The sequence below is a fragment of the Chinchilla lanigera genome, unplaced genomic scaffold, assembly GCF_000276665.1.
Source record: "Chinchilla lanigera isolate Chin_1 unplaced genomic scaffold, ChiLan1.0 scaffold00002, whole genome shotgun sequence".
In the NCBI taxonomy this organism is placed as follows: Eukaryota; Metazoa; Chordata; class Mammalia; order Rodentia; family Chinchillidae; genus Chinchilla; species Chinchilla lanigera.
Genome location: NW_004955403.1, coordinates 12,433,738 through 12,445,384, shown reverse-complemented (window position 1 = coordinate 12,445,384; position 11,647 = coordinate 12,433,738).

The following is an 11,647-nucleotide window of genomic DNA, read 5'->3' as shown; positions in this document are numbered from 1 at the left end:
TTACTGAAAGACAAAAACCACGTAATCTTTTCAACAAAGAATTCAAAACAGTGATCTCAGGGAAGTACATAAAATAGTGGCTACCAAGGGCTACAGCAGTGTTGGAAGTGAATACTAGGGAAATGTTACAGAGGTTAAGGTATTTAGCCATGCACACATTAAAGACATCTACTGCATGGCATAGTGGCTTTAGTTAACAGCTAAATACTGTATTCTTTACAATACTGAGAGTAGATTTTAGGTATTTGGACCACAAAAATATCAGCAAATTTTATTTTATTTTTTCATAAAAGTGAGCAGAGTTTTTAAAAATATTTTATTTAGTAATATATAATTGCATTACATTAAATAAAAAATTTAAAAAGAAAATAAAGAGAGCACCAGAACATAAAGAATAGTAAAGTTTAAAAGTCTTTTTAAGAAGTGACAACCATGTGAGGTAATGAATATTTGAATTAAATTCAGCCAATCTGCTAGGGGTGCATGGGTTCAATTATATAGCTATTTCCAAATGTCATATATTATGTGATAGACTTACTCACAATTTTACCTGTCAGTTAAAAATAAAAATAATGTTTAAATGAGAAGAAAAATTAAAATGTAATTTTGATTAAAGAAATGTTAAAAACATGTTCACTTAGTTGTTTAAAAATCAGTCTCAGAATTGAGCATTACATTTGATATTAAACACCTGAATTCACTAAATACACATGTCACATTAATGCTACTTAGCTTTAATAGCCATATTAATTTGGGAAAAGCAGTAGTTCTGAGTGAAATATTTCTCATAGAATAATAAAAATTTATCTTTTATTAAGGATTATAAGCAGAATAAAAACTGTGAAGTTTTACTACTTGATGTAATTTCCTTTAAAATACAGTATTTGAAATTTATTTGCTATCATTTTTGTTAAACATCCTTTAACAATATTTTCTATCATTAGAGTAAATTAATCTAAAACAAAATCTATTCAAATGTAACATAGTGTTTAACTAAACACATCTATAATGTTTTATCCCAACATAAACAAACACACACTCAAACAAAAATGTAAGGTAATTGTTGAACTTTACAGTGTAGAACATAACCTTTGAAATCAGTAGAATCATACTCCAATTGACACACATATCACCTTTTCACATACTCTAAATTAACACACATGAGCACTAGGGAGTGATTTCATTTTAAGCCAGACTTGGTGGGTTATGCCTGTAGTCCCAGCACTCTGGGAGCCTAGGGAAAAAGGATCATAATTTCAAGGCCATCCTGGGCAATTTAGCACTTTACTAAGTTATTATCTCAAAATGAACATATAAAATAATGGTGGGAGGACACAGCTGAGAGCAAAGGCCCTGAATTCAATCTTCACTACTGTTAAACAAACAGTTAATCATCTTTTAATTAGCAAAGCCTATGTCCTCAGATGGACGTGTAAAAGTAAAGGAAATTCAGTTATACAATTTTGATCATTATTTCATTTCTGTGTTTATTTAGCTATAATGTGTCTCATGTAAACAGCAATAGCTTTTCTGTTTATTATATTATAATTTCTCTGTATTTCACCTTTTACTTGCTTTTCAGAGCTTCTGTTCTTTCTTCTCTAGGAAAATCTGTTTGTAAGGAGATCTGTTTCTAGAGAAAGAACAGTATTACTAGGAGGTTTACAGTTCATTTTTATTGATTTAGTAGTCCTCCCTTAATTTCTCCTAGAGATTCAGATTAACAACACTTTGGGTCTGTAAATTAATATCATGCTCATCTTTCTCAGCAGGTTATATAGTTGAAGTTCTTAATTCCATTTTCTTCCCTGTGCTCCCCTTGTCCCTCCACAACTTTCAGTTATTGTGATGTGCAATTTGAGTCCCGTCTTTTGCTAAAGAGCCCTTCATTAGCGCTAATTATTACTAACGTTGTTTATACTGCACACATGCTTCGACTTAATGAGTTTTGTAATATTGTTAGGCAACTCTTTCCTGCTAGTCTCCACGTTGTTTTCTGGAATCCACTTCTTTGTACTTCTGTCTTTTTAACATTTATATATATATATATATATATATATATATATATATGCCTGAAATATCTTTATTTAGCCTCTGTCTTCAAATTGAATTTATCTGGTTTTAGAGGTTAAAAGATATTTTCTGTCATGTTCTGTGGCTAAGGGAAAGCTGGCTATAAAGTCAAATGTCATATTTCTGTAAGCAATGTGTTCTCCCCAACAACTGTTTGCATTTTCTCTTTTTAAATATTAATGCATGTTAACTATACAGAAAAATGAGCCTCACCATAGCATCTCCATACATTCCTGTAACATACATTGAGCATGTCTACATTTCTGGAGGGCACAGTAAGAGAGGATAACTGCTTACATTTTCTATTTGTGTTGCGGTTTTTGTCTAGATGATCCCCGCACCAAAGCTTCATGTAGTCATGGGGCAAGCTCCTAGAGCTTTTGACTGAGTCATGGTCCAATGCTGGGATTATGGGTGTGAGGGCTACACTCTCCCTGGGGCAGGTATCTTGTGTACAGTATAAGGGAGGGACAGAGGTTTGCTCACTCCTGCTGCTCCTCCCTTTGGCTCGTACTGCTTTTGCTGTTTTCTGCTTCCATGAACTACTCCCTTCTGTCATGTGCCACTCTGCCTTGGAGCCAGCTGAGTATGGACTGAAACCTCCACAAACTGTGAGCTAAATTTCCTTCTTTAATACTGGGTGCCAGGTATTTTGTCTTAGCAATGACAGAAAAGTAACCAAGACAATTTGTTTTTATATCCTGCAGTTGTACTGCAATGTACTGAATGGTGTCTGTCTCTGTTGTTTGAGAGAATATGCATTCTTTCTGCCTGAGAAGTTAAATCTCCATTCTGTCACAAATAAAAAATATACATCTCTGAATGTTGTGTTTGCACTTACTACTTTCCCTAAATATTCTACTTTCTCCTCTTGTTATTTCTTTGAGACAGATTCTGGGTCTTCTTTCTTCATCCTTCATGGATTTTAAACCATATTTAATTCCCTTTTCATTCATATCCTTCTTTCCTTCCTCTCTTCCTCTTTCTTTGCCTACCTGACTGCCTTCTTTCTTCATTTATTCCCATTATTTTATACCCTATATTATGAGGTATGTCTTTGTAGTTAAATTCCAATATATTAATTTTTTTGTCACTTGTTCAATTACATTTAAACAATAAGTTTTACAATTCTTTTTAGAATTCATTATATATGCATATGGGATTTCTTTCATATCCTTCTTTCTATTTTTAATATTTTTTATTTTTTCTTTATTTTACATTTAACTGTTTAATTATTCTTTCAGAGTATAATCTTATATTTCTCTTGGAGAATTTGGTTTCTTATCTTCTTTGCTTTGACCTCATCTTTCATTGAGGAGAGCTTAATTTAACTTAGGGAATCCATGTACCGGTTATCTTGGACATTATGCCACAAACTAGATTTGATTTTTCTTCCATTTTTAACCTGTTGATTTGCTGCTCATGAACAAGAGTTTATAATACTTTTTCAACATTCCATCTTGGTCTCAAAGAATTAGTGTGACCTTCTCATTTATATGCACAGTAATGACATTCAAATCTTTGTGAGTGACCATTTTCTACTACATTTTACATCAAAAGTATAAATTTTTAAGAGATTTTACCACTAGCTGTTTTTGTAGGGGATTTGCTTCCAACATCCCACATATACAGAAACTCCAGATTTACCTCGTCCCATCCACCAGACCTTGACAGAGGCGTCAGATGCTCAGGCCCTGAGAACTCTCCTGTCTGTAGGTTTTACTCACTACTGCGAATTTTTGCCCCCTTTCCCTTTCACCACTAAATACTTTGCTTCCGTGGGAACTCGCTTTGCAATGGTTAATGCTTTGGAAATGCAGAGCTGCTTGGTCTGCCATACACAGCAGGGACAGGGAAGTGGTGAGTGAGCAGCCTTCACACAGTCCTCAGTGTCTTTCATACAGCACACTATTTTGACACATTTGAAAAATGTACAGAAACTATTTACTCCTTGAGAGATATTGTTCTTTCTTGTTGTTTTTATTTAATTTTAATGGTACACGTTTGTAATACATAATGAACACACTCACCATGGGAAACTGGTACATGTACCCACTGAGTCTAAGTCCCTTTTACCGCTCCTTCCCCTCCTCTTGCTGTCTCTCCTTTAATACCTAGATCCCTCCCGCCTCTGTGGAAGGTCTTCCCTCCCTGCTCCCTGTAATACGTCTCTGTTTCACTCTTAAATTATTTATGTTTTGAGTCTCTATCCAATAGTTAACCTTCTCTGTCTGACTGCTTTGACTTAGCATTATGTTCTCAAGGTATATCCATTTTCCTATGACAGATCAAGTTTTTCTTTGTAGCATATATATATATATATATATATATATTGCATTCTCTTTATCCATTCATCTGTTGATGGGCACATATAGGCCACTTTCAAGATTTGAATACTAGACGTTGTGCTGCTATATACACAGGTACGCAATAAGCATGCATGTGTTGTTGTAATATGATGTGCTTTACTCCTTCTGGGAGACACCAGGAAGGGGAAGAGCTGCATCAAATGGGAACTGCTATTTATAGTTTTTTGAGGCATATTCATACTAATTATCCCAGTATCTTAGTAGCTTACATTCCTGACAACAGTGTAAAAGGTTTCCTTTTTCCCATATCTTCATCAGGATTGGTTGGGTTTTATTCCTTGATAATAGCTGTTCTTTCTGGAATAAGATAGAATCTTAATTTTGTTTCAATCTGTATTTCTTTAATGGCCAAAGACTGCGCGTATTTTCATGTATTTACTGGCCATCTGCACTTCTTCTGAGAAGCGCCTCCTCTTTGTGCCCAGTTCTTTATTATGTCTTTTATTTTGAGGAATCCAAGTTCTTTGTTCTAAATTCTAGAAATCTAATAGTGAGTGGATAACAGAAACAATTCCTGACCTCAGAAAGTTCGTATTTATTGTGAAATGTGAAAATAAAGAACATAAATGGACTTGTGGGAAGGGATACTCTCCCCACAGTAAGTAAACAAGGATTGCATTTGCTTTTGGTTTCTAGAAACACAACTTCTCCCTTATCCAGTGATCACCAGCATCACAGTGCCCCCAGACAATGGCTCAGCAGCTGACCACAGTTCCTCTCCCACCTGACTGTGGAGTTTGCTGCTCCACTGTGATGATAATAAACTTCCCAAAAGAAATGCCTGCTGCTCGAACTCATCAAGACATAGAAAAATGAGGGAATATTAGCCCAGCCACCCAGTGAGCAGAAGCATTAACTACTGACTCATAGGGTTTCTTCTCATAGCCCCTAATTTGCCAGATGAGATTACGTGTCTTTCCTCTTTCAGAAAGTCATCTCTGAGCTACCACCCCAGGCTCATTACCACAAATGACAGAAGAACAGATTGATAAAACTGTTATCCTAAAATAGTTTTAGAGATGTTTACAGAAGACACAAGACTTAGGTTGGAGACTAATGAATGTATTACTCTTGGATGAACATGTAACAGGAGTATCACCATCTTTCTTTGGAGCCCAAGCCTACTGAGTTGAGAGGAGTCTTAATCCCTGTTTTCAGTGGTCTGTGACATAACTAATGTACACTGAGTTTGGAGAATACAAAAGAAAGTTCATGGAGGCTAGGGATTTAGCTCAGCGGCACACTGCCTGCTAGACAAGCCGAAACTCCTAAGTTCTATTTCCGGTACCGGAAAAAGAAAAAAAAAAACAAAGAAAGTTCACGTCCTGCACTGGGAAGATGCTACATGGTAAGATAATTGATTATCCCTAAACACTCAATTTTATGCTGAAAAGATTACACCAGGAAAATGCTAAATAATTAGAGAACTGATTACCACTAAACAGTTTTCTCAGGACACTGGCAGTAAAAGAGGAGAGAGAGTTCACTTCTGATTAATGAAATACGCTTTCCTCTTATATCTGCCCTTTGTATACTTATCACAGGAAACAACATTATATAATTCATGTGTCACTTTTATGTAATTGTTAGCAAATACATCTTTCATTTAATTTGCTATAATTAATTACAAAATAAAACATTTTTTTTTTTTTAGACCAAGCGTTGGCAAAATAAGAAGCCACATACAAAATGTTTTAAGTTTTGCAGGGCGTGCAGTCTGTGCTGAAGCTACTCAACTTCTCTGTGGTTGTGGGAAAGCAATTATAGAAAAAATAAAGTGTTTAGCAAGATTAAGTCTGTGGGTCATAGTGGCTGACCTCAGCTCAAGAGGGTTACTCTCAAAATAACTTGAGTGACCTGCTCCCTGAAACCTAAGGCTGAATGTCATTGTGGTATAGAAGAAACAGGCCTAAAGGAAGCCCAGGAACCCCAAGGTTAAATGGACAGCATCCTTGGCAACTTATAAAGAAAATGAGTTCTTTGGTTAACCAGCCCCGTGCATGCTTGTTGTCATCTAATTCATTTGTACAGGAAAATAGAAAAAGGTACAATGAGTGAGGGAATCTGCAGTATAAAAACATGGGTAAGAAGAAAGAAAATGAAATTTCAAATTGAGCAAAGGGAATTTTGGCAACAGAGGTACAATTAAAATGACTTTATTTATCTCATATTTTAAAGAAGATACTACAATTACACACAAAATAGAATTCTAAAACAATTAGCCAGAACTAGAAGAAATACATGTAGATATTACTGGCCATTGCTAAAATTTTAAAAAATCAATGTTTGGAACATAATTTGGGCTGGGAATATAGCTCAGCAACACAAGCACCTGCCTGGCAAGCCCACGGTCCTAAGTTTGACTCCCAGTACCAAAAAAGTAAAAAAAAAAAAAAAAGAAAGAACATAATTAGGGTAAAAGTCTCATAAAAAACACAAGAGACATATACCATCAAAGAAAACTAAAATGACACTATCTATCCAGAAAAAAACAATGGAGAAAATTAGTAGGATAAATTTTTAAATAAAATATAGAAGAAAATTTCTCATACATGAATTTATATTTTTATGTAAAGAAGGATCTCTGAAAACACATTGTTAAAAAATAAATATTTTACTTAATCTATGCTTAGACAAGTCACCAATCAAGTGAGTCAATGAAATAAAGTCAATAGAATTCATTTATTTTTAATTAATATGGCCCTTCCTAGAAAATTATTTTAAAATATGCTACTAAAAAGGGGTGGGCACAGTAAAAAGTAACAATGGATTACACCAAAAAGATGTGAAATGTAGTTCCCACAAGCTAGCAAAAAAATGTTAAAGTTATAAAGGACTACATCTTTTGTACTATTTTAAAGAGAAAAAATAAAAGAGTTTCAAAATAGGCTAGTAGAAGCATAACAATAACTAATACATTGCATATTTTGTTATCTTCATAGTAGTTATTCAGATAGCAAAATATAGCAATGAAATATTGTCTAAACAAGAATTAGCACAAACCTTTCTTTGTAATGAACTAAGAAAAACTAGTTATATAAGTATCTTAACTGTCATATACATATATAATTTTTCTTCTCCCTTTCACCCTTTCCCCTTTTCCCCACTAAAGTTTCAGTTTTCTTTTGTACAGTTTCTTCCCAATTCACAATATCTATTGTACACTTTGGAGCTTATTTACTCATTCAGTTTCTCACACTAGTGAGACAATATGTGTAAACATATGGCTCTGATTTATTTCACTTATGAGTATGGTCTCAAGTTGTATCCATTTACCTATGAAAGCCTCCAGTTTATCCTTCTTTATGACTGAGTATCAATCCATTACACTGAAAAAAAATACATCTTTTTTATCTATCCCTAAGTGTATGGGCATTTGGGTTGTTTCCAAGATTTTGCTGTAACAAACTGCTGCTGTAAACATGGATGCACATGTATCCCTGTGGTATGATTTTTTATTTCTTCTGGGAAGATAACCAGAAGGGGAAGAGCTAGGTTGAATAAGACCCCAAACCCTAGTTTTCTGAGGAATCTCCACATCGATTTCCACAGTGACTGCACCAAGCTATACTACCACCAACAGTAGAGAAGGGCTCCTTTTGCCCCACAGCACCTCCAGCATTTGTTATTGGTTGATTTCTTGATGATAATCATTCTTTCTGGAGTGAGGTGGTATCTCAGGGTTGTTTTAATTTGCAGTCCTTGATAACCAATAATGTTGAACATTTTCTCATATATTTACTTGCCATTTGTATTTCTTCATCTGAGAAGAGTGTATTCATCTCAGATGCTCATTTTTGGATTGGTCTTTGAATTTGGGGGTCTGATTTTTTCAATGCTTTATATGTTCTAAATATAAGTCCTTTGTCTGGGGGACAACTGGTTATAATTTTTTCCCATTCTGTGGATAGTCTTTTCACTCTGTTGGTGATTTCTTTTGTTGTGTAAAAGCTTTTTTAATAAAGTAAGATCCCACGTGTTGATTGTTTGCTGTATTTTCCCTGTGGTCTGTGTTATGTTAATGAAGTCTGTGCCTACACCTATGTCTTCAGGATTTCCACCTATTTTCTCTTCTAGTAAATCACATGATCATCTCAATAAATGCAGAAAAAACATTTGACAAAGTCCTACATCTATTCAGAAAAAAAAATAAGAGAAAATGGGAATAGATGCTTTTTACCATCTATTAAAAAAGTCATCTATGATAAACTAACAACCTGCATCATACTGAACAGTCAAAAACTGAACACTTTCACTCTAAAATGGAGAGCAAGACAAGGATTCCACTATCACTCTTATTCTATATAGTTCTGGAAACATTAGCCAGAACAATTAGACAAGAGAAAGAAATAAAAAGAATAAGGATAGGAAAGAAAGATGTTAAGTTATCATGATTTGCAGATGACATGGTACTCTGCATAGAAGACCCCTAAAACTCTGCCAGAAGACTTGCAGATTAAATAATCAAATTCAAAAATGTGGATGGATACAAAGGCAATATTCAAAAATCAATAACATTCCAGGACACAAATAACAGACTGACCAGAAGAGAGAAATTAGAGAAACAAGCCCTTTACAATAGCATTGAAAAAAATAAATAAATACTTAGGAATCAGTTTAACCAAGGAAGGAAAAGATCTCTACTCTGAAAACTACAATACTCTGAAAAAAGGAGATCAAAGTGGATATCAGAAAATGGAAAGATACCCTTTGCTCTTGTGTACAAAGAACCAACATAGTTAAAATGGCAATACTTCCAAAATTGCAATACAGATTTAATGCAATCCCTCAAAATACCATTAGCATACCTCACAGAACAAGAGAAAATATTCCTCAAATTCATTTGCAAACAGAAGAGACCTATAATAGCAAAAGCAATTGTGGACAACAAAGGCAAGTCAAGGGGCATCACAGTTCCTGACCTGAAATTGTACTAGAAAGCAGCTGTGATAAAATCAGCATAGTACTGGCCAAAACATAGACCCGAGGGCCAGTGGAACAGAATAGAAGATGCAGACACAACTCCAATCACACTCAACCACCTCATCTTCTACAAAGCAGCTAAGCGTGTTCACTGGAAGAAAGATAGTCTCTTTAATAAATGGTGCTGGATAAACTGGCTGTCCACATATTGAAGACTAAAATTAGACTTAGGCCTATCATCATGCATTAAACTAAAGTAAAAATGGTCAAAGTTCTAAATATTAAAACAGAGGACTGCAATCTTTAATGAGTGTGGTGGTTTAATAAAGTTAATTGTACTCACAAACTCATAAGAATTACAAATAACTGATGGACATTAAAAAGAAAAATCTTGTAAGTTTTACTTAGAATCTTGTGTCTTAAAAGGAACCTAGGAAACCAGATCCAGGGGTTATTAAATTCTTCATTAGCAATAGCAAATCAATTTTAAAATGTGTTTGATAATAATGATAAATATTTTTGCAGTATGTGTGTGCGGTACACATCTACAGATCATCCTTGACAGAGTAACATAATTACTCTTTGGCATGTGCTGCTGTATGTAAAATGTTTCTGACACTCATAATCAAAGACCATGTAAACATTTTTTGATAATAAACAAACATACCTTACCCAGCAAATTATTCCAACAATACTAGTTGAAGCTTAAAGTGTGTATAAATCTCTTCAATGTTTTGCTTACTAATATAATACTGCTTTCTGACCAAAAATCATATAGTTCTGTCCAAAATATGGCCTAGAAACATGTTTTAATACACTGATCTCACTGCCTTAGTTTTCGAGCCTATCTTTGTTACATGTATCTATGTCCAATAATTGACTTTTCTTAAACAGGAGAGTAATTGCAACGTTGGCTGGTCTTGGCGTTTACTCATCCAAGTATATCAAGAGCATCATTTTTTCCATTAGTACACAAATTGCTGACAGTTTGGGGATATGTACAGCACTTCTTGCTAAATTTCATTATTTGTTCAGGTTTGATGAAGGAAAGTTGTTTTACTAGTATGCCAACAAGCTGACAAACCCTGCTTCTGCTCCTACGACTTTTTAATCAGTGCCGTAGTTAATATTCATGCAGCGTTCCTCAGCCATGGGCCATAGGAGGGCACACAACTCATTACACTTAACTGAGAAATTACCATGATGATTTAGACACATATTGGAAGAGATGTGTTGATGGTAGGAATGCATGAATTGATCCAAATTAGGAAGAATCTGCCACTCTTCCTCCTGAGGAATATGTAAGTGTGACAAAAAGTATTGGGTTGTTGTAGACTTTCACATTGTGTTCAATTGTTCTATTTTATTTACTTTTATTCTCTTATTCTCTCACTTTTACACACTGTTTTTGTAATTTCATGCTGAAACACAAAAATAATGAAACATTAAAAGATAATCTATGTAAAAACTTTAGGAATGAACACTGAATAACCTCATAGCAGTTAATTACGTTCCTGTATTCTGTCAATGTAAATATATGCAGTGAAGATTTCTACCATGAGATTTTATGCGACATTTAAATTGTAGGTACTAATTTTATAGTACTGCAAAGTTTTCCTGAAAGTTGTCACATTACTTTTACTGTATCTTGCAGAAGAAATCTGTGAAAGAGAATCAATAATTAATGTAATTGCAGTATGAATTTAAGTGGACTTTTTAACTTTAAAATCATTCACATTGCTTTTGCATTTACTTATGTCTTTTATACTATCATCTAGAATCACAAAATATTAAAATAACAATATACTTTACACTCATTTTCTCATTGAGAAAATTTTAAAAAACAGAAAAAGCAGCCCTATTTATTTTTTGTCTTAGGATAGTTTTTAAGAGTTTTAATAAATTTGGATTACCTTTTATATGTTCCCTTGCATGTGAAACCAAATTTCATTTGAACTCAATGGTATGATACAAAAACCTCATTATTTCTTAAAATATATACCTCAGCTTTATCTTAAATTTTTCAACCTGCACTGTCTCTAAAATAGATTAGGGCAATGAAAGAAAAAGTTTTAGTAAAAAAGAAATTGATGTGAAACACAGATGAAAATCAAGGATAAACTTGATAGAAACATAGAAATGTTAAAAATTAGAAGATCTATTCCAGAATCTATCATTTCCACATGTGCCTGTGTATCATATTGAGTCACACACTGCTGTCAAATTTGATTATTTGTTTACCTAATTGCCTTTTTACATGGCTGTGGTTATTTATAGCATAA